Here is a 26,570-nt window from a genome sequence, read left to right as displayed (position 1 = left end):
GGAAAGATTTCGAGTCAGGATATTGGAACGGGTGTGCTCTTCATTAGTTTAGGGCCAAATCCTCAAATCTCCCTTGTGTACAGACAAACCTGGTTAAAGGGTGTGAAGCCTCAAGGGGAAGGACACATAATATGTTCAGTTTTCTTTTAATCGTATGCCATATATCAAAGTGAACGGTGGAACTAATGAAGCCTGGTTTCCTATGAATGTGTATCTTGTGGTTGGATTCTCGAATGTCTAGTAAGATGTGAGTGCTGATTGAAGTTTTTCCCACGGTTGGGGCATTCATAATATCTCGTTGTCTTAAAGGAGTGAGCTCAAGCTTCACTCCTTCTTTCAGACAGAGTATTAATAGATTTTTCTCCTCTACTTGGCAGCCTGTTTTCATTAATCCTGTAAGAACTTCATATCTTTGAGACTTCTACCCCATATCAAATTTAATTAAAATTGGCAATGGGGCTCAAAGATTGTTAAAGGCCAATTGCAAAAGCCAACATACAGACAAAATAACCACAAAAGCCTCTTTTCCTCAGGAAACCATGCTAAAAAGGGATTATAAGAAGAGATTTTGGAAAACAAAATAAAAATCTTAGGATACGTCTCTGAAAGCACACGTGAAATGTTCTGTGTGTATATATGCATACATACACATATACACATATTTACACACATACACCCTTGTGTGTGCATTGCAGATATCTGTACACATATTCCTAGTTTTTTCCACTAAAGATGTGACACCTTTGAATTATAATCTTAAAACACTACCAGAAAAACGGCACAGTTACAAGAGGAAGCAAACAACACATTACTCAATCAGTCAGGTTAAATACAGTTGTGCGTTGGTGCTAAACAGCACTCTTTTCAGAGAGTCCTACTAGAGGGCACGAGTGCACCCAGAAAAAAAAAAGCTCTTTCACCTACATTTGATATTTCAGATGATATTCAAAGCCAAAAGCCTGAAGGCCTCTCTTAGTGAAGCTCTCGCTGGAGTCAGGAGGAGCTCTGACCAAGCCATCACCCGGCCACTTTGCAGTGACCAGAGCTCAACTGTTCTGCTCCTCTCATCTATCTTGGCTGCCTGACCACTCTGAGTGCATGGTGGTACCAGAAAAAGGCATGGCCTGGCAAGGGAGCAAACCCAGAGCTGCAGAAAAACATATTTACAAATCCTTGAACCTTGAACAGTATAAAGTGCACTCCATGCAAATTATTTTATTGCACTACAGGTGTGCTCTGAAAGCAAATTACTCTGATCCCCATTTCCACATTCACCCCAATGAGTCTTAACAGCCAAATAATGGATTTCTCCTTTCTTTGAACTCAAATCTTTCAAGAACACCATGTATTAAATGACAGGAAAATGCTGAACCCAACATGAAAGGAGAATGAGCAATGCAGAGAAAATGATTGAATCCCAAAGAACTCCAACCACAGCGATTGCTCTAACATTGATTTGTACAATTGCTTACATTATAACACTGAACTGAACTAAGGGTCTCATTAATTACAAATATGAGGGGGTGTGGAGCCCATAGGGGAAAGAACCATACAGCTTTCTGGTTTGTAATACACACTCTATGCAAAAGACAAAAAAAGTATCTAAGGCAAAACTGACTGAAACTATTAAACTATGACTCCACCCGTAAGCTATGCAAAGTCTGAAAGTGACTTCTAGCTGAGACAAGCTCAGTGCAGCTCCTCCTGGCGTGTCCAAAAGGGTGGATCTCTTTTGGCGCATTTATCTATGGGATCCTTCCCCATTTTTCCCCTTTTACCATCATGGCTGAACTTCAAATATAGATTTCACCTGGGCCTATTTTCTTTGAAGTATGTTATGTACACAGTGAAGACACAATCCCTGCTTTTCAGGGCTTGGAGTTTATGGAACAAGTATCTACAGAGTATGTTAAATCTTTTATACCATTATTGCGCCTTGGACTGCAGTCAAGCAGTTAAACAGCAATCTCAAATAAATGATACCGGATAATAACTGCAGCTGCAGAGGAACAGATTCTTGATTTTAAGCTTTTTCTTGAAAACTCAAAAGATGACAGTGGGCTGAGTTTTCAAGACATCAAAAACAAAGGAGATGTACAACAAAGCAGGTGGACCTGCTTTACACATACGGTTATTTCAGAAACACAACTGCATTGTACTTGAAATGTGTATGATCAATTAGCCGCTTTGCATTCCAACCACCTATTTTACATCTCCAGTAGTAGCAAGGGAAGGTACAAACTGAATACATGAATGCTGAAAGCCTGTTTACATGTTACTATGAGCGTTCTGTCCTCTGTTGTTTTGTCTCTCGTTTAATGTGCATTATTACCAGGGCACCAGAGTTTAATTCTGAGCCACTGCACAGATAAATACAGTTAAGGATGACCCTAAGAGTGCCTTATGGTCTCTATCTGTCTATTTTGCAAAAGTTTCACATTCATCCTCAGTGTCTATGCCAAAATCCCAGATAAGACACATCCTTGTCAGAGCTCACTGTGATCTTTTCCTGTTAAGATCTCTCCTGACCACGCAGATCCACATACAGCAGTCACACACCTTCTTGTTTCCATCCCCTTGCTTTAGTGTCCAAAAAAGCAGACAGAAGCCTTCAACAAAAAACTCCCTTGAGCCTAATTCCCAGCAGGGATCCAATTCGCAACTAAAAGCTCAGCTGAGGACCACCTCGCTGTGACCTGCAAGTTACTGTTCCAGTGAAAGCCCATGCAGCTTGGCCTGGCTGATATACTCACCACTAATGTCACATTCCACATAAACATATTCCACAAAAAAAAAAAAAAGTTTCCAAACTCGTTGGGAGCTGTGAAGAAAGTTACTATGATCAGGCTCAGTTTTTGTTATATAATATAGGCAGTGTTTGATGCATTTCATTTTTAGTCCGTCATACGTACTCTTAGGCTACAGCAACAAAATGTGTTTACTGAACCACACTGCGAGTGTAAAGTTCAACGAATCATTTTTATAAGAAAATTTTCTAAATAATCCCCCAAACTCTTTGTATTCCAGATTCTGGTTTGGAGCTTTGGGGCTAATGTTTTTCTTTCCTCTGAACTGCACATTCCTATGCTTCCATATTTCTGGTGTATGTAGCTGTGGTTCATATGCATAAAACCACCTTCGCATGTGCAAAACTGGATCTTGGTAAGCTTTCAGAGGCTATATTGAGACCTTGATCATCTACTGTTGTGGGCTTTTGGAAAGGAAGAGCTGGGTTTATTCTTTTGTTTTCTTTGAACCTTGTATATTAAACGTACACATGAAGGTAAACTGAAAGACCAGAAAAAGGAAGATGAATAGAAAAAGAGCTTTTAGCATTTACCTGTGTTGCAGATAGGATCACAATAAACAAAGTCAAATAAAGCTTGGTTGGAAACTTTTATTACTAAAGATCTGATTTTCGTGATGCACTACAAGGCAACTTTTGTAAGAGATATGTGGTGGTTGTTTTAACATGTTCATATGGATGCTTCAAAATCTTGCATATATATTTTAACCAAAGAGAAGCCTGAGTAGAAAAGCTAGGATCTAGATCTGTATCTGAGCTACCCCTCTGCTCCAGGGTTTGGTTCTTATCTCTCTTTTAATGATGTAATTTAAAGACAAAACCATAGTTCAGTTTCCTTTTTGAGCAAGAACAAAGTTCACTTTGTGAATGCAAAAAAACAAAAATTTACTTGATTATATGCAAAGTCTCATAGGGTATTTTTCCTCCATCTCCTTTTTTTTCCATAATCCACAATCTTCATATGAACTAGCTTCAATTTTCAAGGTACTACTTAGTATAATGAAAATAAGAGAGAATTTCAAGGTAGGTTTTGTTTGTTTGTTTTTCTAAATCAGAAGCAAACAGCCAACTACAAGCACACAGTCCTCAAGGCACAGATGTGCCTGACACTACTAACTGCCAAATGCTGGCACTTCTGCCAATGTTACTCACACTTACGTTACCTTAGCAAAGGAAACAGTGAACCTGCCTCTCAACAAGGATCCAGTGGTTGGGATCCAAGCTTCTTCCTCACATCATAGCCTAGATATGCCTCTTCTTGCCATGTTGCTAGTTTTTGAGTAAGAAATAAAATAGCATAATTTATTTTGCTGTCAAAAATCTCATTCTCCTCTTGCAGAAGGTCCATTCAGAGATTTGTATATCAGAGATAGGCACACAGCTAAGTTAAAAGCAAGCCAAGAAAAGGTTCTACTTCTTGTGATAAATGCTCATGTCATTTTTGCATGATTGTATGCTCAGAATTTTTTGAATACGTAGATATGTTTGCAAATAATTGGCAAAAAAGTAGGTTTTTCTTGTTGTTGTTCTTTGGAGGTGATGCTGCAAAGTGTGGCTTTGACTGGCATACAGTACTCCTTTTATTGCTGTCTGCATCACCTCAACAAGTTCATGATAATTTGGGCCAGCCATTTTTTCCTGAGTATTTAGAAGTCATTTGCAATAGGTTCATCAGTCTTGCCTCAGGGGCACAGAGTCTTGGAAAACACAATAATGGGAAAAACTGCCTTTGCTCTTTATTCTTCTTTCAGCACTTTATACCACACCTCATGGAACAACTCCATACCTTCTTTCATGTCCTTCCTATCTCTCCGGTACATCCTTCCTCTAACCAGGAGCCAGCTCATCTTCCTAATCTCCTTTTACTAAACACCTTTCTTTTGCTTACAATACACTAAATATACAAATGGCCAAAAAGCACTCTAGATGCCCCTGTAGCTTGACAAACTACCTGCCTATAATTAGGCAAGAACCTCATCAGCTAACAAAATATTACCATCGTGTTCTAACACCTTCTCCTTTCCCCTTGGCTCTGCTTCCCCAACCACTTCCCTCCACCTTTCACGACAGCTTCTCTCTGCATTGCCTTGAAGACAGAGTCTGTGCTGGGGGATCTGCTTTCTATGCTGCTAACATTGTCTGTGTGACTGATCAGTTATTAGCAAATAATGACAAAAATTGTAGCTTCGTTCATGTTTGGGTCTCTTTAGATGCTAAAATGCTTCTCAAACAGCAGCTACTCTGACGTATAGAGTCCGACATATGCTGCCACTGCACCCAGTATTTCATGGAGAAGTATATTTTAACCACTGCCACCACCAGAACTTCTCATTTTTTATGGGACTAGTCTGGTTTCAGTAGTAACAACCACTAATTTGCCTACTTCCAAAATAAAAAGATCCTTTTTCTCTCTCTTTTTTTTTTTTTTTTTTTTTTAAATCCTCAGTTTCAGACACCGCATTTTTATAAAGAGCATCTGCTTGGAAATTGCAGGCTTCTTCTTTGGGGTTGGTTTCTGTGTGAGGACCACACAGAACAAGGAATGTGACACAGGTACCACAAAAAGGAAGGTGTTCTGGGGTCCCTGCGAGCAGCCTCTGGTGTCTGGGAAGGAGGGAGAAGGCAGAGACCTCCCTGGCAGGGATGGCAGCCCCACAGGCACAGTGAGTCCTAGGCATAACAAAGCTGACAGTGGCTGAGCCTTCGCCTCCCTGTGCTGCCAGTACCCCACTCTCGACATCCAACTAACACAGCCTAGGTATTGCTCTGCATCAACATCCTTCCAGTGTGGTGCCTGTTGGTTCTATGGACATTAAGTCTGGCATATCTTCTCACTTAGAGTAACTGGTGAATTGCTCTTTTTTCTGGTGTTGTCCAGAACCTGACTGAGAATACAGAAAGACATTTTCATTTCCCATACCACCAACTGTTAGCAGGCTGGATTTAACTTTGGAAAATTTCCTGCTTTCAAGAACAGAGATAAAATCTTGAATATAAATTTCATCCATTTAAGATTTCATACTTAAAAGCCTTACTTATGATTAACAGACAAATCTTCCCATTGAGACTTTTTTTTTACATGAATTGATTAATTCAATTGACAAAGTGATAGATTTTGCTCCCTAAATACATGAAAGGCACAGCTCAGAGTTAGCTGGGATGGAGGAGCTGGGAGCTGAAAGTGAAGTTTCCTATCCTAAATGAGGGCCAAGTAGAGCTTGCTGGAGGTCTAAGCCAGTCAACAGCAGCATTTATACCATTATTTCAACCTACTGGGTGCCCAACCTGACGCGATCACACTCTTTTGCTGTCGTGAAAGAAGAAGGATGTTTCAAGGAAGAGACATAGCAGGGGCAGCAGAGGGCTTGTAATGGGAAGGATCATGAGTTGCAGCTAATAAGAGAAGGTTTGTACGGCTGACTATTAACTGCTTTGTTCAAGTCAGACACATTCCCTAGAGTCAGGCTGGGGAGTATCGATCCCACCAGAATGACAGTAGCTCTAGCCAGCACACCTGCTCCTCCGGCACTGCTCTCTGGACTATGAAATATCCCAAGGTGGGCAAGTGCTTGTGAAGTAAATCGTGCCAAATGGCAGCTATCAGTGAAACAGTTCAGTGGTGCTCACTGACCATTACTTTGACTGCCATTTAGTCTTGCATATTTGTATGTGTTCAGCAAGAACCTTTATTTGAAGCTCTGCTGTCTCTTTCATATTTCTTCACCCTGTATTACCTGTGTTAAGAATAAGAGGTTGTGAGATCACTGCCCTGGCATTCCACTCAGCCTTGGCCCCACACAGCCAGGACTTCAGGGAAGCCCAATGCCTCCCAGAGCCACACAGTGCTGGAACACAAGCAAGAGCTCATTCATGCTTCCTGCCTTCCTTAAAAGCAGCCAGAAAATGGGGGGAGCGAAGTTTTCATGCTCTGCAGCCACCTTCTACAGGCAAAGCAAGGAGGAGCTGTGGAAAACATCTCCCTGCTTTTGTGAAAGCCCAGAGCAGCTTCCTCTCTCTCCTGGCCATGATTAGGGGAGCAACATTTCATAGTGCCTCTCAGCTGGCACAGTGAGAGCTGCCCATCCTGTTTCCATTGATTTCTCCAGCGGTTGCATTAAACAATACAATGGAGTATTTATGTGCCTGTGTTCGGAGCAGGTTGTTAAGTAAAACCCACCGTAAATAGAGCCGTTAATTCAGTTGCTGGCATGGCCCTCTGTTATCTTCTCAATACCTCCCAGAGGGTATTAGCCTTACCCTTTCGTTTGAGTTGGCAGCAGAGTTATTTTTTTGCACCTGCTGCTCTACTCCGATAACAACACAGGTCAGCTTTGATTTGTTGGAATATAAACAAAAGAGCAGAGTCAGGCATCTGCCTCAACAGCCTGGGCCGGTTTGACAGTACAGCTTTTCCCATTGGGTTCTGCACAAATGTACTCTTTCGATTCTTACATGAACTCTCTCCTGCTTCATAAATAGCCCTTTGCTACAGAACAGACTGGTGTCAGGAGGACGGCTCAGCACCGTACTTTTCCACTGACTGAAATCCCAACAGGGCAAAGTAACACCCTCTTCCAAGACTGACACCAGAAGAGGCGTTGCACAAAATATGTAAAGAAAAAACAGCTGTAAAAGCAGTGGTTAGAAAATGAGCAGGAAAAAGCAGCAAATCAATTGCAAGGGGAAGAGGATCCTTCCTAAGGGAGAAGGAAAACCTGAAGCATTGGGAAGGTTTGCTTATCCCTGTGCACCTACGCACACCCCACCCCTCCAGCTGCTAATTACAAAAAAAAACATTAATAAATGAAATTCACAAGAAGCAGGCACTCAGCTGGGAATGGGCTAGTTTTAAGGTCTTCTGAAAACCAAGCCTGCAGGGCTCATCTACTGTAAAAGCATCCATCTATGGTGATAGCAGAAGCACTGATAACTGTGCAGTAGAAAAGAGTCCGCAGACAGAGCAGTAAATAGCACAAACACAGAAGTGATGGAGGGAACTGGTATTGCCTCCTTATGACAAATAGGAAAATTGAGACACAGAGCTGAAATGATGTGCTAAAGTCATAACAAGTCAATGGACAAGTCAGCCCCACTCACATCCTCCAGTGCAAGCTCCATTGCATCATGTTTCCAGCAAAAATTTCAACATGCAGATGACTTAGGATGATCGTGGGGTTTTTTTTTTTAGAGTGAAGAGAAGACATAAAATAAGGGAAATAATTTTCTGTAGAAAAGAGACCTGCTCAGACGGAAGCAAATCTCCTCTATGCATCATAGTTATGTGCCTAGTAGATTTGAATGTTAACTTAATCAAACAATTAAACCTACACTTGAAATATTAAATCAAAAAAGCTGCCTTTGACCTATGTATGATCCCGAAAAAGAGCTAGAAATTCCTGAGCAAAACTGGCTGAAATTCAAAACTTCTGTTCTGTGGAACCATGGCTATTTCAAGGCGCCTTTTTTTTTTTTTTTTTTAAATCACACTGAACTTTAAAAAGCAAGTTTCCTGGCAGCAAAGAGGGAGGATCCCCATCCCTATGAGCTGGCATGTAAAAACCTATATTCAAGTTGTCCATGTAACAAAAGTGCGACTCAGCCTGTTATGCAAAATTGTTTGTAGAAGACAGAAAGTGTCAAAAGCCGCACTACGGCATCACTGCAGCAGGCTGTAATGTCACTGCGGGACGGCTGCACTGAAAGCCATCCCCTTGCCTAGTGTGGCCCTGCCCACATAGGCACCTGGAGACCCTCTCGGGGTTTTGCCACGGTGATTCTGGAGCACAGCCTCTGCGGGTACCAGATGTGACATCTCAAACACTAGCTGGGATGGGGAGCTTGCAATCCTGGTCTTGCTCTTTCACTAAGTGCTGGAATATCTCTTCCTCCTTATTTCTTTTATTTCTCTTCTTTCCATTTCTTTTCTTTTTCCTCTTTTACTTTTGCATTCTAATCTAGTCTTGATCAGACTGGCTGACCTGGCCAAGGAAGCTTCTTTTTGAACAACACCAAAGGCCTGTAGCCAGTGAGACAGACAAAAACAGCATCTCCCGTTCTCTATCCATGGCACAAAAATGCCAGGTCCTACAGCAACTGTGTGGTTTGTGTGCGCTGGTCTCTAGGACAGAGGCTGGAGGAGTGAGAAGCAGGGAGAAAAGCTCTGTTCCCTCAGTTCTTTTTGCTCCCCTCTGCGAGAATGTATCTCATTTAGTCCTCAAGCTGAATGGAACAGGTTCCACCAACAAAACCAATGAAAATATTTCCAGGCTCTTTCAAACAACTATTTTCTTCTACAGGAAATTTACTACCATCTGAGCTATACCAACTTGAACATTTTAGGGAGGGAGAGTTCGCAGAGATCCTTACATATATCCTTCTTCAGATCCTTACAAAAGCTGTTTTCCAGTTTTTCAATATCGAAGACGCATTGTATCATAAGGCAGGCTGACACCTGGTTTCTAAATTCCCCCAAACCTCATTAGCTTTTCACATGATATTAACATCGATTGTGTTTAACATCAACCTTCAAGTCTCACATCCCTCAACACAGCGATGCTGAACACAGCAGCACCCGATGCTGCAGGAGCGGCCGACCTCTGCTCGGGGCTCAGGGAAGGGCAGCCCTGGGCACACAGCTCGCGTTCCTGCAGGAAAGCCGAGCACGGCACAGGGCAAAACCAGAGGGAGGGAACTCATCACAGGCAGCTCAGGCTTGGGCTGCTGGCACGAGCAGCCCCTTGCTTGCTGCAGGACAGCACAAGTCACCTATTTCTGCCTGCTGACAAAATACACTGAACACAAGTCGCTTTACATTTTAAAGGATTAAATGAAGGAATTATTCAGACTATCAGACAAGATTGGCTGAATATCAGGCAAATATTTGAATATCTACTTTAAAAAGTAAAGCAAGAAAGCCCATGCAGGAGATAAGGGATGTGCGTGTGCACGTACTTTGCACAGCGTGTCTGAGTGTATGCCCATCGGGAGTGGTTGCAGACAGACTGAGAAAGATTTGCTGGATTGACTACAATTTGACTATCATCCAAAAACATTTAATCATTTGAGATTTTAAAGGAGGAAGATAAGTTTCTACCTGTTCTCACACAGTATTAGAGCTCCATCAAAAGTCTTAGGGAGGGTAAAGATATCTACAAGTCCCTAAATGAAGGAAAATCTCTATCTATTTCACTTTGTACATCTCGCTTTTGATAAGTCTCTAAGGATATCTCCCTCGTCTAATCACCTATTAATTCAGTCTTCTAAAACCTTTTTCATCTTTCTCTGTCAGGGCAGTTGCTTGGGAACATTACAAGTGAAGTCTGCTTTACAGGAGCAGTGTGGCAGATCCCACTGCAAAAGAGATGAGAGCAGCATCTTCAATGTGTTAGAATTTGGCTCCCTGATAAAGCCCCTTCACAGCCATGCCAATCTATGAGACAATTGCTTAACCAAGCATACTTTGAAAGTGCATCATCAAGATGCAAGCTTCTACACTGTTGTGCAATAGTAATTATATGCTTCAGTAAAAACCATTAAGAAAGTTTGGGGGTAATCATTACATTGTGCATTTAGTCTCATTCCTGACCATAGCATTTTGGGCAGTTTTACACAGGATCATTAATAATAGAGCAATATAAATTAGTTACTGCTCACTGCCAGATGAAAGAGAGAACCCAGAGCACTTCTGAAAAACAGAAACTTTTTTTTTTTTTTTTTATGACGGTGGCACCAAAAACCTGGACAATAGAGTATATTTTTTACACATAGAAGCTCAATCCTTACAGACCTGCAGGGGCTCAGGAAGATTTTCTGTCTACAGATGATTGTGAACTGAGGAAATATCTTAAGAGATTACATCAATATATGTCCACCATAATAGATAGGATTTTTTATTTTGTTCTTCGTATTTGCAGATCCTCTAAGTAAATAGAATGGCTTTCTTTTCACCACTGCTAATCAATCCTTTTTCATTGCCCAATCTCTTTGGTCTATAACCAGTGACTACCCAGCCCCAGCTAGCTGTTTTTTCTACTAGTTCTCATACTCTTTCCTGTGGAACACATTTCACAAGATGAGCAAAGGAATAGATAATGATAACTACGTGCAATGTCAGCTTTTGGAAAGGGAGCCTTTGAGGGATCTTCCTCATAGAGAGACGCACAAAATGCCAACTGCCAGTTGGTTGCTCCACTGGCTACATGACTCCATGTTTACTCATTTTCACCCTTTTATAGGCCAATGACCAACAAATGTCCCAAGCATTTTAGGCATTCAGTGAGGGATTTGGTTCAAGCTGCACTCCTAATAAAGCTCAAAACATCTCTCATACTAAGAAAGACAGGTAACTTCCCCAGAAACCAAATTAATCCTTACTTTTCCATATGCCACCTGTATGAACAAATCCTTCTTAGTTTACACTTTCTATCAGTAGTTTTACTCATGAATTTTGCCCTCTCCGAGTTTGCAGTGTCCCTGGTTAATAAGGGGCCAAAATACACACAAACTGCAGCATGGGCTGAAGGCCAGCACAGGGAGAAGGAGCAGCAGACACCTGCAGCACCCTTGAGGTTGGCTGGGTGACCGCAGCCAGTGGGTTTGCTGAAGATAGTGTTGGATTTTTTTGGTGCCCATGAGGCACTTACCATTAGGAAGAAAACTCCATGGGTTTATGCTTGAAAGTTTAGCAGTAGCTAAGCTGCTAGACCGGACAAGAGACTTCACAAAACATCACAAACTGCGCAAGCTGCAGAAATCGTTAGCATTTCTCTTCATTTCCTCATGTGCAGCAATGCCTTTATATTTGATTCTACCACATCCTAACATCATGTGTCATTACCAATGACAACAGACAATTAAGTTTGTGACCCTTTTCTTTTCATGTGCTGTTTACTGCAGAAACATCTAGTCCTCAGCAAGAATACCTCCCTCCACAACTGTAGGAAGACTTATGAGAAAGAGAGCACTGCAAGACCATAGGAGATCCCATAAAGGGTGGTCACGCTACCATCAAAACAAGAAGAGGTTATTCATCTGTCTGTAGTTTAGTCTCAGCACACTGACCAATTTTTAAGCCAGTTAGCTCTGTCTCACTGTCCCAGTACCATGGGCTAGTGCCTCAGCCCATGGAGGTGGCATTCACTGTATTGCAGACAGAGCTCAGACACTTCTGTACGAACTGGAGCACATCAACAGCAACAGAAAACGTGTTACTGTAGACTCCACAAAACAAGCCCAGATAATGCTGCAATGAGTGTAAAACCTGCTGGGAGAAGATCGAATGATTTGGTCCCAACATTAAGCTAGATATTTATGAAGAGTAAGTAAGGGATGAACAAAGGAGGGATAGGAAGTATCGATTCTGGAAAGGCGTCACAGACAATTCTCTGAGCTCACTGTGGCAACAAAGTCATTCATCCTCTTCTTTAAGAATTGACCATATATACTTCTTCAGCAGGTGTAGAAATTACTCCTCCTAGAATTTTGTTGTTTGATTTGCTGTGGGAGAGGCAACAGACTAACACAGCAGTCCTGTCTGGACACAGACGCACCTACAGAAATCCTTCATTTTCCTCTCTAATCTCTCTTCATCTGTGTCTCCAGATGAATTTTCCTTTTTAGTTTGATCTCTCTCCATCGCAATTTGTTACCTCGCACCTCCCAGACAGAGCAAGTACTGATTTTAACAGTAAAACTCGTTGGTAATGAAAAGAACTGAAGTAAGTTCCGTTGGAGCCAAATTATTTAATTTTGACTTAGTATAGCTCTCCAACAGTCTGTTTTCACCATGTCTGAAAACTCGTAACAACTTGAGAATATCTGAAGTAATATGATATCACTGTGGCAATACCACAAGCAAATAATGACAAGCAAATAATATTTCCCATGTTAAAAAGACCACATTCTATTAACTGATCTCACCATGACTTGGACAATAAGAATTGTTGTCACCTTACAAACGGGTATGAAGGGTTACCTAATTTCTGCTGGGGCAGAAGCACTATCCGGTTCTGATACAGGATTCTTTATTACTATGACTTGGGACTCTTACTGTCTTGTGGGATTGATGATTACCACCAGGATTAGAAAAAATAAACAAAAATAAAGCGCAAACAAACAACATCAGCACTACTGATGGTAACACTGTCTCTGCATGTAGGACCAATGCATGAAGGTGAGAAGGGGATCTGGAAGACAATGACTCCACAAAGCCCCAACCACCAACCATGCTTTATAAACTTCTGACCCAGAACTTCCAGAAAGGGGCATACATCAATTTTTCGGGGGGGGGGGGAACACTTCTGGGGGCAGAAACACAGATATACAGACTCATATTGTCTTTGAGCTGGGCTTTGCTGCTCCTACCGCCTGTGACTGGTCCCAACATCTGACTTTTATAGTGGATGTTGAAAAATCAGAGGGAATGAAAGAGATTAAAGGATAGAAAAATTTACAGTGGAACTAGCACAGATTTCTCCATGAGATGGAAGAGCCTACGGAACTCAGACATTTGTCACAGACAAGACTGATGGTGGACTTGTTCACAGCAACAACACAGCTACCACCATAAGGAACAGAAATTTGTGACCCGGGGAATTTCGTGTTGGCCATGAAAAGATAACAGAACCGGGTGGCTGAATGTTGAAGTTAGACCACGTCAGACTGAAAATGAGACAAAATATTTTTAGGGGAACAGTGTTTAAGCAGTTAATTTAAAAGTTCTGGTGAATTTCCCATTGTTGGACTTATGGGCTTTTTTTTCTTCTTTTCAAGATTGGAAGTTTTCCAAAAGATAAGCTCTACTTCAAGCCCTATAACTCTGAAAAATTCTGGGAAGTCCTGCTATTATCACAGCAATCACTTCTGGTTTTAAAACCTGCAAGGGCCAGGAATTAAACTGTCATTAATTGTGATATTTGTTGGTAAAGTACCTTAATCCTATTGTTTTTCTAGTTTTAATTGCAACTGTTTTCTTTGGTTTCCACATTTGCATTAAATATAAACCTGCTCTGTTTTTCAGCTCTGTTACTTTCTACAGTGCAAAACAGATGTCAGAAAAGTGGCTTAAATTGCTACCCACAAATTTGCTATCAAAACAATACTTAAAGGAGTGCTTTTTATTATTATTACCCCTCTAAACTTTTCACAAATTACAGGAAATGCTGGTACAAGATAGCTATGCTTAACGCAGTCCCATGTGACCAGAGTACAAGTAAAATCATTCAGTGAAAACTTTTACCTCAAGGTCCATTTCTATCTTTACAAACCAGTTTCAATTCAAAAATGAATATGAAAAAAAGGATAGTTGGATGTAACTTAGAAGTAAACGTGATATATGTTTAGATGCAGTAATCTAAAAGTTCACTACTGATAAAATTAAATAACTCTGAAACTGTATATACACAAGAGCACCTGCTTAAAATATCTCATGGGATGAAATACAAATATTCATCACAATGCCCATCACATATATTTTACACAACCATTGTAGATTTCAAATTAACTCTTTCCTTACATACACTTCTATCATTACTTAAACAGAACTTTTAAAGTCTCTTTCTTGCTGTGTCTATACCTTAACGGGCCAATTCTGGTTCTATTCAAATAAAATTACCATTGGAAGAGAAACAAATTAAACAAGCAAAGACTCTGCAGGCCTCTGCTCACACTGTATTTACCTACTCAGTGCTTGAGTTTCCTTCTCTGGGGTGCTTTAACTTAGAAGGGACTGAGAGCGACAGATCCCCCCTCACTGCTGGAGCTGCCACGAGACTACCCTGAGGACAGAGCTGGGCCAAACTACAAACTCCTTTAGTATTTTTGTTTGTCATCAGCACAATCACCATCAATACCACACCTCTAAAAACAGCAGAAACGCCATCCTAGTGAAGGGTCTCTCTGTTATAGGTCGCTAGTGGTAATGAGAAAGTCCACTTTCTCTCTCCTTGCCTTACTGAAGAGATGACCTCTCTGGGAACAACGGCAGCACACTGTGGACCCACAATATTATTTTTCTTAGGTATATCATAATAACAAGGATCCTCAGAAACTTTGAATAATTCTGATGAAGCCACTGGCTCAGTCTGAGGTCAATGACATTCTGTGTGAGTAAAGGTAGTAGATCTGGCCCCAATCAAACATAAACACAACAAGATTATTTAAACATAAGTAAGGTGCAAGTTCAAAATAGGTAAATAGAAGTATATACTGTAACGTTAAAAAAGCCTTTTGAACTAACAAGCTTAGCTCCTGTTCCAACCTGGCAAGGGAGGGGCTCGGTAGGGTGGGCATGAGTCCAGCAGACAGTTTTTTTTTTTTTCCCCTCCATTGGTGCTAATTTAAAGGAAGCATATAAAAAAATAATAACCCAGACACCTTACCTCATTTAGCTGCAGATTCTGGAGTGGAAATCCTTAACTGAGGCAATGGGAAGACAGTCTGAAGAACGGTAGGTTGGGTAAACACAGGTACTAGGTTATCTCTCCTAAAGACTCCCAGGAGTGAAGATAAATGGATGTGATATTAATTTTAAAACATTTTGCTGAACACTCAGGCAGCCAATGGGGGAATTCCTTAGGTCACTTCCTGTTCATTTGATTGGGTCTGCAACGACAACAACCAAGAGAGGTTGGGAACATTTGCATAAGGCCAGCTCAGTCCTCAGTATTCAAAGAGAACAGGTCTAACCAGGTTACACGTGTGGCTCCAGAACAAAAGAGAAACCTGGTAATGGATGAGGGATTGATTTCTTTGTAGTTGTTTTTTTAAGACCATCCCTTTTTTTTTTTTTTAATGGAGGTTATTTCAGGTAGATAGAGAGATTATAATTAGAATGAGGAGAATTGAAAAGCAGGAATGTCCTAACTTTAAATTAGTCTGGAAATAACATTAGAAGATGCATGGTAGAAAATAGTCCTGTGATGCCAGGCAGGTGGATTGGACCAGCCAATGTTACAGACTTGATTGTTTCTTCTCATACTTTGAGCTTCCTGTGAAACAAATGAGTCTGCATAAGGGGGAGTCTCTTGTTCTTCCAGCTTCTCTGGGTATGTGAGAGAAAGAAAAAGGAAAAAATAGGAAAAACTCTTTAGGATATGTGTAAATAGGGATGAGTATGAAAAAACAGCTATACGTAGATTAGCAAGGGAGAAAATCTGCAGGTGAAGTGTCTGGTTTTACCTTTATCTGCTTTAAGATTCCTGATTCTTAGGGTTCTGACCAGCAAGGGAGAGCTAAAACTTTTCTTAAGGCACTCCACAAACCATAGAAGTCAGGCAAAATCTTTTTCTTTGCTCCTCCAAGCCACAGGGAGGGCACTGGATTAGAGCCTTTCACTAATCCAATCCTGAGTTCAACTCTCAACTGAGCAGAAAAAGCACAGAAAGGCTGTTTCCTCATGGAATAACTGGTCTCAACAGTCAGTTCTGAGAATCTGGCTTTATTCATGTGTGAGTTACTTCTCCAGCTTGCAACCAGCAACCTGTGCAGGAGATGTGGTACCTAGAATATGAATCCTCATCTATCATAATTTACTGACATCGGAAGGTTTCAAGGTTTCATTAATTTACGTGCATAAGACAAGAATCACTGAATATTTTTATTCCGTGACTTTTCAGTGGTCTCTCTAAAATGAATTTTCCAGCCACTTTTCACTTTTGGTTCCAGGGCTCATCTAGATCATAGATCTCCCTCCCAAGAGATGCCAGCAAGAACTCTTGGTGCTAGATTCACCAAGCACAGGGAATGAATCGTCCTTCAACATTCAGAGATACTATTAATTATTAATCAGGACCATTGTCAGTGTAGAGGAAACACTGCAGACACATTACTTATTCTGAACCTGATTTCAAGATTAATAGTGGACCTCACTCTCAAAGAATGTCACCTTTGTTCATATCATCCACACCAATCATAATAAAACCGAAGTTGGATTTTTTCACACTAATACGGTGTGCCTGAACACAAGTGATGTTTGAGAAGATCCCATTGCTTTTCACCCAGGATAAAGTCAAGTTCCATGGCTGCTCACCATGATTCTCACTTATCAAAGAAAGCTGACCCTGGGGAAGAAGGAGGCTGTAAATTTCCATCTTGGGGAGCAGTACCACCTTGGAATTACAACACCAAGGGCTAAGGATGTCAATGAAAACAGCTAGGCAACTGTTCAGAGTCTTCACAAGTAGGTCAAGTATCTATGAGGTTTCTCTAAGCATTCATGTCACTGAGTCTAAGTATTTGCATACCAGTTCATCTCTTGGGTGAGCATTCATACTAAAGCTTTCATCATTAAAATAATGTCTTATCATCATATCAGCGTGAATGATCAATCCAGAGCAGGAGAACAGGAAAAAGTTAAGAAGTGAGCAAAGAATAAGAAAGCAATAAAGAGTGTTTCCCTTCCCTGGAAGGGCATCTTTAACAAGGAACCCACCACCTCTTGCACCATCCCACTGAGTAAATGCAGAAGATGAACGTCTCACCATATGCTGCAGCAGCATCACAGGAAGATACGACCACAGGATCTCAACATAGCTATGGATATCAGACTTTTCCTACTCTCAGTAAGGACACAAGCAAAAGCGGCAGAACTTTGATTCAAATATGGTACTTAGACTGGTATGTCACTTTCTGTTTGTGTGGCTGCAAGCCTTTTCTGTCTCAGCTCCCAAGGGCAGAGACAGCTCTGGTTGCTACGGACCAGAATACTTCCAGACAGACAAAAAAGCACATTGTACCAACAGGTCTGGGCAAGGTGAGGCTAACTTGGCCGGCATACCAGCATGCATTATTTAGTAGTGTGCTATTTTCAAAGGCAGGGTGCCACACAGGGTGGTGGCTTCTTCAATTCACTGCCCTACCAGGCCAGCTATGCTGCCCCCATGCTCCTGATTATGCTTATTGACACTTACATGTGGTTCAGCACAGAGAGTATTACAGGTGGCTTTTGGAGACAGGCAGACCTTTCCCTCTTCATATCCTTCTGCAGCACTAGAACCACAAAATTAGCATGATTTTGGTCCCCACACAATTCTAGATGGCAGAGGAAACATGAAAACCTCTCTAATTAGGAGCTATGTTCACTGTAAGGTACTAGTGTCAGAACAGATTCTCAGAATTAATTTAATTGCAACCATCAAGCATGGAGGAAATTATCTAAATCTGTCTAGATTCTTAAATTGGCGTCTGACACCTGATGAAAACAGAGAACAAATGTATGATAATTTCTACTTTTCCAATGATATTTTTCTATGCTTCATTTGTTAAATTCCAGTGGCATATCAAAAGGAAAGTGTAAGAAGCTGATGTGTAAGTTAGACATGCCCAGCAATCAGAATTCAGTGTATTATGTGTCTTCATTCTTTTGCAGCAAAATCAGAAGTGATTCATAAACTTTGCTCGAAAATAATACAATTTCTATAAAAACATCAGAGAAACCACAACTATTTTCAAACAGGTTCGATGTTATAGGCAAGCACTACCTGTTACTAAGGTTGCACACTACCTAGGCTTGCAAGACGTAATTTTTTCTTCACAGGTTTCTGAATTCTCACCCTTAGCTGTTTGGATAAATTGGAATTTTCCATCATGGGAACCATATGCAACTATATTTTGGATAATTTTCATCCTTTGTAGTGTATATATGTGTCCAAGAAATTTAAAAAGAGAGAAAATAATATTGTTCTTTGTATTAACAGTTAAAACTACTCCTGCTTTTTTCTTTGGAAAGCTCAGGAATTTCTGTGTTTGAAGCAACAACTAATCACAACTGGCCATTGAGTTAAGGACATGCTGTTTACCATTCTCAGTAAGATCCATCCAACTTTGGACAGTTTAAAGCTCGTTGTCAAATCAGAGCCCACATAATGGACTCCACATTGAGGAGCTGCATTCCCTGCAGCTTCCTTGTGCGCTTAGTGTTCTCCATTTCCCAGGTTCACAGCTAACAAAGGCTATTTCTGTTTACATCCATCCTTCTGAAAAGACAAATTTTCCAGTGGGTCCCCTGTTTGGCCCAACAGCAACACTCAGTTCATCAGGCAGAGGCCTGAGCTAGGCTTTCGTTCTGGGCTTAACCCACAGGATACTCAATGCTAAGACAACTGCCCTTGCACTTCACATTTAAAATAAATAATACAGAAAGCATACAGAAGAAGCAGAAGGACTTATTAACATTGTGACAAGTTAAGCAGTACTGTACTTAAGGCAGAGACGAAATGGTACTCATTTGAAGCTAAGCTAACCAACATTATGTATTCAGGGAGTGGCCCTCAGCTGTATTTGCTGCACATGAATCAAAGTTGCTCTGAAAACTTGATTCATTTCCTCATGAGTTTTCTTATGGTGTTAATCCTCATGGTATTTGAGGTATTATAGTAACACATTAATTCATAATATAAATAAACATTTAATGCATGTACAGCAATGTATCACATTATATTAATGCATTAGCACTAATACTACTGTATTAGCACCAAAACATTTATCTTTATACTGCCTTAGTAAAGTAAGAATGTAATAATTTATTATCCTTGTTCTAATGGGGAATTCTAAAAAGATCATGGTAAAGGTGTTTAATAATGCAAGGTATCCATTCTGAGATGCCTAAGAATGTGTATTGAGAGCACTACAATTATATGAAGTACTGAAAGCAGTCTCCCATTCACTTCCATTTTAGATCTTAGCGCTCAGCAGTTTCATACATCAGATTATCTTTCTCCCAGGAAGGGAGTATGTCTTTTTCTGCATATGAACAAACAGTGAGATCAGTCTAGAAAACAGCTCAAGCATTTTGTCTGGATTTTTCCAAACAAATTCAACCTAAAGCAAAACTCATTAGAGCCCTGTTGGTCACCATTTGGATAAATTATAAGCTAAGGTAGTAACAATGAGAAGCTAGGCAATGGCCCCAACAGAGTATCGCCTTTGCATATGATTCTAGGAAGGTTCAATTTCTAAACCTACACAGCTACATGCATTAATATTTCTTCAGCTTCCTCACAATCCCCCAGCTGTCAGACCAACAACATGCTCTAAACTGGAACTGGTGAACTAGAAAAAGCTGAATAACAAAGCTCTTTGGTTTTGAATGCTGTCACGAAGGGAAGTCCTCCAAAACCATGTGTGCCTTGGAAGGGATGCTGTACACTCCAATGAAAAAGAGAGAAAAGTGAATCCCCTCAAGTACCTCCCACCAAAGCTAACTGCCAGCCAGAGGTACCATCTAAGCACTGCTTTTTTTGCTGGTACAGAGCCTCTGTCTTGACTCTTTGGTCTCCTTTTCACAGAGGAGAACAGAGGGATGGACGTTTTCTCAGAGAAAAATCCACAGCGGTCTCTCTTATTGTGCCAGTCCAAAGGTGAAGACAAGGCTGAAATCAGCACTTATCTGTTACTTCAACAATTTACAGGAAAAACATGCAAGAATCTTTGCAAGGATCACTGCAATTCTGTCCATGAGAAATATTGTGGGATAAAAACTATAGAAACCTGAGCTGAGGATAGAGTAGAAACCAGATAAAACTACAAATAACATGTTAAGCTTTCCATGGAAAAGATAAGAGTAGCAAAGGCCTAAAATGAACCAGCAGGGCAAATGGAATAGCCTAGTCAAACACTGAAGGAAAAATGTAAATCCTAGAGAGTATGGGCTTATTATTAATTACGTATTTGTTTCATTCTCCTCAGTGTGCAGGTCAAACCAACTCAATGTAACAGCGCAGTGGCATCCAGCCACTCCTTTGTGCAAGAGCTTCCATTGTTGCTCACACTGATTGGAGTAAACAAGTATGAGAAATGGGGAGAGAGACATTCAAAATAATAAATAACGGCTGTGGCAAATAAGGACATGTACCACTGAGGAGATCATTCAATCCAGTGCAGTATCTGATTTGTTTTGCTTTTCACTTGAAAAAAATTTTTGTAAGGAGTCACCAGAATCAATTGGCAAGAAACCATTTACAAGACTTAAAAGCTATGTTTTTCATCCATATGAATCCATGCAGTCCCATGAACTTCTGTGAGATTTTAACAATATATATCCAACAGCATTTGTGAACATAGCTCTGTGTATTGTCTGTTCAGGAGTCAAAAATAATCTATTTATCTGTCACATAAAGTTTCCTTCTTTTCAGTGGTGTTTCTTTTTGTCAGAAATGATGGACATGTAATCATTTATTCATATCAGAGGGCTGTATGCATCAAAGGTGATGAGAAATAGTTGATTGAGTGTTTTGTCATTAAGAATTTCTAAGCCCAAATGGGGATTATTATGAGCCTAGACTGTGGAATGCTTTCTCAGAGAAAAGGCATCATAACTTTATGCAATAGCAGATGTTAAGAAACAATAGGCATGGCAAAATGACCTAACTGGTCTTTTCTATCTGTTGTGGTTTCAATCTCTTAGCAAATACTTTGATGCTGCTGGGACCAAAACAAATCAAACTTGGATTTTAAGAACATAAAACTATCTCTCCATGAATGCAAGCACAAAGTAATGCACAAAGATAAAGAGTACAAATTCAGCAAGATAAACTTGTAGTTGGGCAGATACTTTTCCTGGTACATTCACAACCTGCAATGCGGTAAAACCACTGGGGCCAGAAGAGGCAAGCCATTCCTAGGAGTGCTGTACCTCTCTCTCCTCAGTTCTGCTGAATATGGAAGGATGCCTGCACTAGGACCATTGGTAACTCTGTAGTCAGAGCCACTGATTTCTCAGATGTTGGATCTGGAGCACAATTAGAGAGCTCAGAAAGAGATCTTGCATCACGTGGACACCTTGTTATTGAACTACAGGGAAGAAAAAGTAGGGATAAGCACTGTAGGATGGCTGGACAGATGTTCAAGTTCATTCCTGTGCATAGGCCCTCATCAGTGACTCTACATCACAGTATTTGAGGCTGGCATTTCATATACAGCATATAATGTCAAACCTCTTAGGAAATCTACAAATGATAAGTAAATCGCACCTGCAGCATTTCAATTCTAATCCTATTCCTTTTCCAGTGAAACTTTTCCCAATTTAAGGAAGCTGGATTTCATAAGGAGTTCATTGTGCTGTCTGTAAACCCATGAAGAATCCATACGGTTTGAGTATTCCCAACATCAAAAGCTGTTCAGAAGAGAGGATTTGATCTGAGATATCTCCAGCAGAGGCCTAAAAGTAGCACATGTAGTTTCTTTATGCACTGGAAAAGCAGAAGATTAAAAAGTAAGCACAATAGGCCACCAAAAAAGCAGTTACGCATCGTAAGGACAGACAAAAGAGTCTATAAAATAGGAATGAAAAGTGATAGCAGCAACAATTACTGGAAAATTTAAGTTGTTCACACCATGGTCAGCTATTTTTCAAGGCAGTCACCCTTATAAGCTGCTTGGAATGACAAAATGAAATACAGACAAGGAGTCAAGGACATCCCTAGACACAAAAACCCATGCGTATATTTAAAGCAAAAGCAGTTCAAGGACAGACAGCAAAACACAGGCCCCAGCAGAATAGAGAGAAGACAGTCTGGGATGCCAGGTGTCTGACTGGGAGACTATGGATTTGATTAGTTATGAGGAATTTATGGCACCAGTGCTGCTCCCTTGGGTTACTCAACTAGGAATACGCCCAACAGAGACCCATGGCAGCATGAATACATGGGTGACCGAGCTTCTCACTCTTCATGACACTGAAGAGTAATAATATTCTGTATAAGTGCATTTTCATGAATGCTTGCATGCGTGTGGGTGAGCATTACATGACTGCATGACTGAGGAGGGGACAAAGTAACAAACTCATTATGTATATGTCTGTCCTGGTGCATAAATGTGAGCTGAGTGCATTCAGATTGGTACATTTGAGAAGAGCTATTAGAGGCCTCCAGGATTTCAGCCTTTAGAGACAGGGAGTGGATATGTCTGCCATAATGCAAAGCTGGAATAGCTGAACAATAGCAAATGAAGGGACCTAAGATCTGCATAGGTACAAAGGACATTAAAAGCCCAAGCCATCATTGCTCAAGCTGGCCTTAGGAATCATACCTGAGCAGATCTTTTGGGGACATCTCAAAGCAGGCAGCTACCTGCAAGACAGCATGACATGTGAACAGTTCATAGGCTATCCTCCAGTCTTTGCAATCATGACAGGATTTCCTTTGCCAGCATCGGTGAGGGAAGTCAGGGTTAACCCTTGGACACAGCTATAGCAGGCAAACCTTTCCAAACCAGTTTATCCCAACTCCAATATCTACACAATGCTCAATGCCCATGAGATGCAAATATCAGGTTTATGATTAACTGTGTTAAAATTCCATGGAACTGCAAGTACTTTTATTTGTTTGTATAATGAAATTGAAACAGTGCACCCTTTCCTTACTAAACTTCAACTTTGCTAGCAGTTAAAAAGAAATATGAAACTTTCAATAGATATATATGTTATATCCTTGCATGCTCCATGTTCAGCCTTTGTCCTTAGGGTTCTGCTGCATTAGTCTTTGAAATGGGCTGCCCGTGTCTGAAAGCTATAATATAACCCAGACACCTCTTACTCTGTGACTGTCTCACTTTTCTGATTCTTAGATCTGGCAGGTCATAATGATATACGGCATGATCTCAGCTGAAAGTACACGTACATTCTTTTTGCCCGGAGAAGGGGCCAATTTTATTCAGGTATGTAGCTGTTTGGTCAGCAAGCACTGAAGAGCTGCACTGCCTTTTACCAACCAGGCTGATGGATCCTGGAAAGTGACCATGTGAACAGAATCTCAAGTAGTGCAGTGAGGCACACTGGCATGAAGCTGGCACTTCATCAACCCTATACAGGGTTACTACATTGCATTGCATTACTCAGAATTAATTAGTTGATTTATTTAAAAAGAAAAGCCTTCTCCCAGGTTTCTCCCATGCCCTTTCTGAAATGGCTTTTAGCAGCTGGCATGGTGCATCTGTGGGAGGAAAGAATGAGAAAAATTGGAGTGACTTTAGTAGGACTCATTCTCATTCTGTGGCTTGCAAACTAGACTCAGTGACCCACAGCAACACTGCCCTGAATTTCAAAGGAGTGAGTCCCTCCTTGAGCTGCTCCCTTTTCTTCTAGTAAGCTAGCAAAAGCCTTGGAGCTGGAGTTCTGTTCTTCAGGAATCTCCACCGCTGGTCTCGTGCCCTGTGGCCAGTCCTACTCACACACAGTTTCAATATGAAAACTCTTTAAGTCTATTTTGTGTGAAAATAAATCTGTGTAAGTGTGAGGACATATTAATAGGCAGATGTCTTCTGGAATCACACTAGTAGTGGAGCTGATCCTCCAAAAAGAGTGAAGTGAACCTGCTGATTTAGCAGGCAGCTGGCCTCACCATGCACCTACACACGTATACACATCGCAGAAATGCCTTAAGAATGTACCTGAGAGAAACACCTATGGATCAGCCACATCCAGAAGAAAGGATGGACCTGGTCTTTATGGGGATTTCTGTATCAGGAGATTGCACTGTTGCAAATAAAATGAATTGGCAGTTCATTACTGCCAACTACATCACTTGGCCGTTGGTCTTCATCTATCCGGAATGGTCACTGGCACAATGTGCTTACTTCTGAACACTTCTGAATACAGACAGAAAGTGCACAACAAGTGTGTTCTTGGATCAAAACACTGCTAGCATGGGAAATTTTGTTAATATGCTCCAGATCTACAAAGGAATAAAAGAGAGAGGAAAGAGAGAAGATGAGAAGGGGAGAGAAGAGTGAAAAATGGGAAAATATTGGATTTTTCAACTTAAGGACTGTATAATAAGTAGCCATTTTCTGTATTTCTTTTCTACCACTGTACATTTGGATGTATTTATTTAATACAATAATTCAAGCTGCAAGGGACCTCAGGAAGTGTCTAGACCAACCTCCTGCTGAAAACAGTGTCAGCTAAGAGATCAGACCACAATGATAAAGGCCCTAGGGTTGTGTTTAACCATCTATATCAGTTCCTTGATCAATGAGGTATATTTCCTGAATTGAAACCATTAAAACTTCCATTGTAACTAGTATGTTACATAGTCTCAAGTATTTGTAGAGGTAGTACTTGTGCCACTTCTTTGTGAGACTATTCAGACATTTATTATAATCTGGAACGTCCTGTTCATGTTCATCCAAATGCTCCAGTTGTAATCCACTGTCATATTCCTTTTGCAACACTACTTGGAGTTACTTTCATCTTCAAACTATATATCACATCCATACCCACATCTCTAATAGTGCTAGATGTAGAGGAACTGAAGCACCTTGAAATCCACTGTCCATAAGGGTACAAGTTCAAAGAAAGTTGCCTCCTGTTCCTGTGCAATTGTGAATAGGGAAAAAATAACAGAACATCCTCCTGAAAGCAACAGTTAAGGAACTGCTAAATATCACCTTTACCACCTTTTCCACATAATAGACTTGCATATAACCAGCTCCATTCCCAGCATCATCACTGAAAGATGCAAAGAAGAAGAAACAGTACCAGAACTTGCAGGCAACTCAGCAGTATTGCCATTCCAAGCGTTCATCATCTTAACACCAGAACATCACTATAATGTGAGTTTCTAACAACTGTGGATTTCCAGGACTACTTTGGAACATAATTCTTCAAGGAATGTATTTTGCTTACAGAAATAAAAGCTGTGGGATGTATGTCTTAGTGTCCTAACATAACATTTTTGGTCTGCAAGTTCCAAGATAGGAACTTAATTCTCCTGCTGGACATGGAATTATTATTATTACGAATAGAATAAAAAAGATGAGAGAAGGAAGGAAAAGGAGAGAGTGAGAGAGTCTTGCAATCATCTGCTAGGCTTTCTTTGATGGCAATTAAGCTTTTTTTTGAGATGCAAGGCAAAAACCACAGCCTATGTATAAAAAAAAAGTACACTTTTTAAAAACATAATGCAGATTGCATTTCATAAATTTAGAATATAAATACATATATAACATACATACTATTTTGACTAAAATAATCTAAATAGAAGTGACCATTTGCAACATTTGGAAATGAATCCAAACTACACCACAATCTTCTGTTGAGATCCTAGAGCCAATAGGAAGCTTCCAACTGATACAAAGTTTTGCAAGAGGAAATTATTTGCTGTGCACTTCTGACAGAATGAACTCTTAACACCTATGCTGTCAGACCTCAGAATTCAACTTCATTGCTTTTTCAGATGCTCTCTTAACACAGAATCTTATTCACACTCATGGGTTTCATGTTTTGATGGAGTGGGAGCAGAGGAAGATGTCAGAAGACTGCAGTACTACGCTCACGATACACAGGTCAGCCCTATAATTGGCTGAACCCTTGAGCACGGCACTTTCCTATTTAAAATCAGCTCCTGCCAACTAACATCCAGCGGTGTCACTGGAAATAGCTACATCCCTTCATATTTTCAAATTGCTTCAACTGAAAATTTTGTAGGCAGATGAGTCCCTCGGACAGAGCTGTGCAAATAACAAATCTCTTACAAGGACGGACAATAAATCATGACTTTGGTGACTCACTGCCCGTATAGAGGATGGAAAATGAAAGGGTAAGTCCTTGAATAAGAACTGACTGAGATCTGAGTGAGACCAGTTACTGAGATAATTAGCCAATGGATGCGAGATGAAAGCCAAAGTCTTTTCATTTATACATTAATTAACCAGAAGATCAAAGACCTTGGCTAGGCCTATAACCACGACTGCAACGTTGGCTTGCTATGCAATAATGAACTCATTATTACCTGCTTTCATAAATTACCTGTGGTAGACTATTTTATTTTTA

General features: G+C 40.5%; 1 protein-coding gene across 1 annotated transcript in view; it reads right to left on the bottom strand.

Annotated features, from left to right (window-relative positions):
* Window positions 1–17,492, bottom strand: part of EHF (ETS homologous factor) — a 36,232-nt gene extending 18,740 nt beyond the window's left edge. The window contains exons 1-2 of the mRNA XM_021402795.1: window positions 17,284–17,492; window positions 15,184–15,406 (exon numbers count right to left, since the gene is read on the bottom strand). The gene's annotated coding sequence lies outside the window, so the exon portion shown is untranslated. The remainder of the gene's footprint in view (window positions 1–15,183; window positions 15,407–17,283) is intronic.

This window comes from Numida meleagris, chromosome 6 (genome assembly GCF_002078875.1).
Source record: "Numida meleagris isolate 19003 breed g44 Domestic line chromosome 6, NumMel1.0, whole genome shotgun sequence".
Classification (NCBI taxonomy): domain Eukaryota; kingdom Metazoa; phylum Chordata; class Aves; order Galliformes; family Numididae; genus Numida; species Numida meleagris.
The sequence above is the reverse complement of the archived record's forward strand: the minus strand, read 5'-3'. Positions and strand labels throughout refer to the sequence as shown.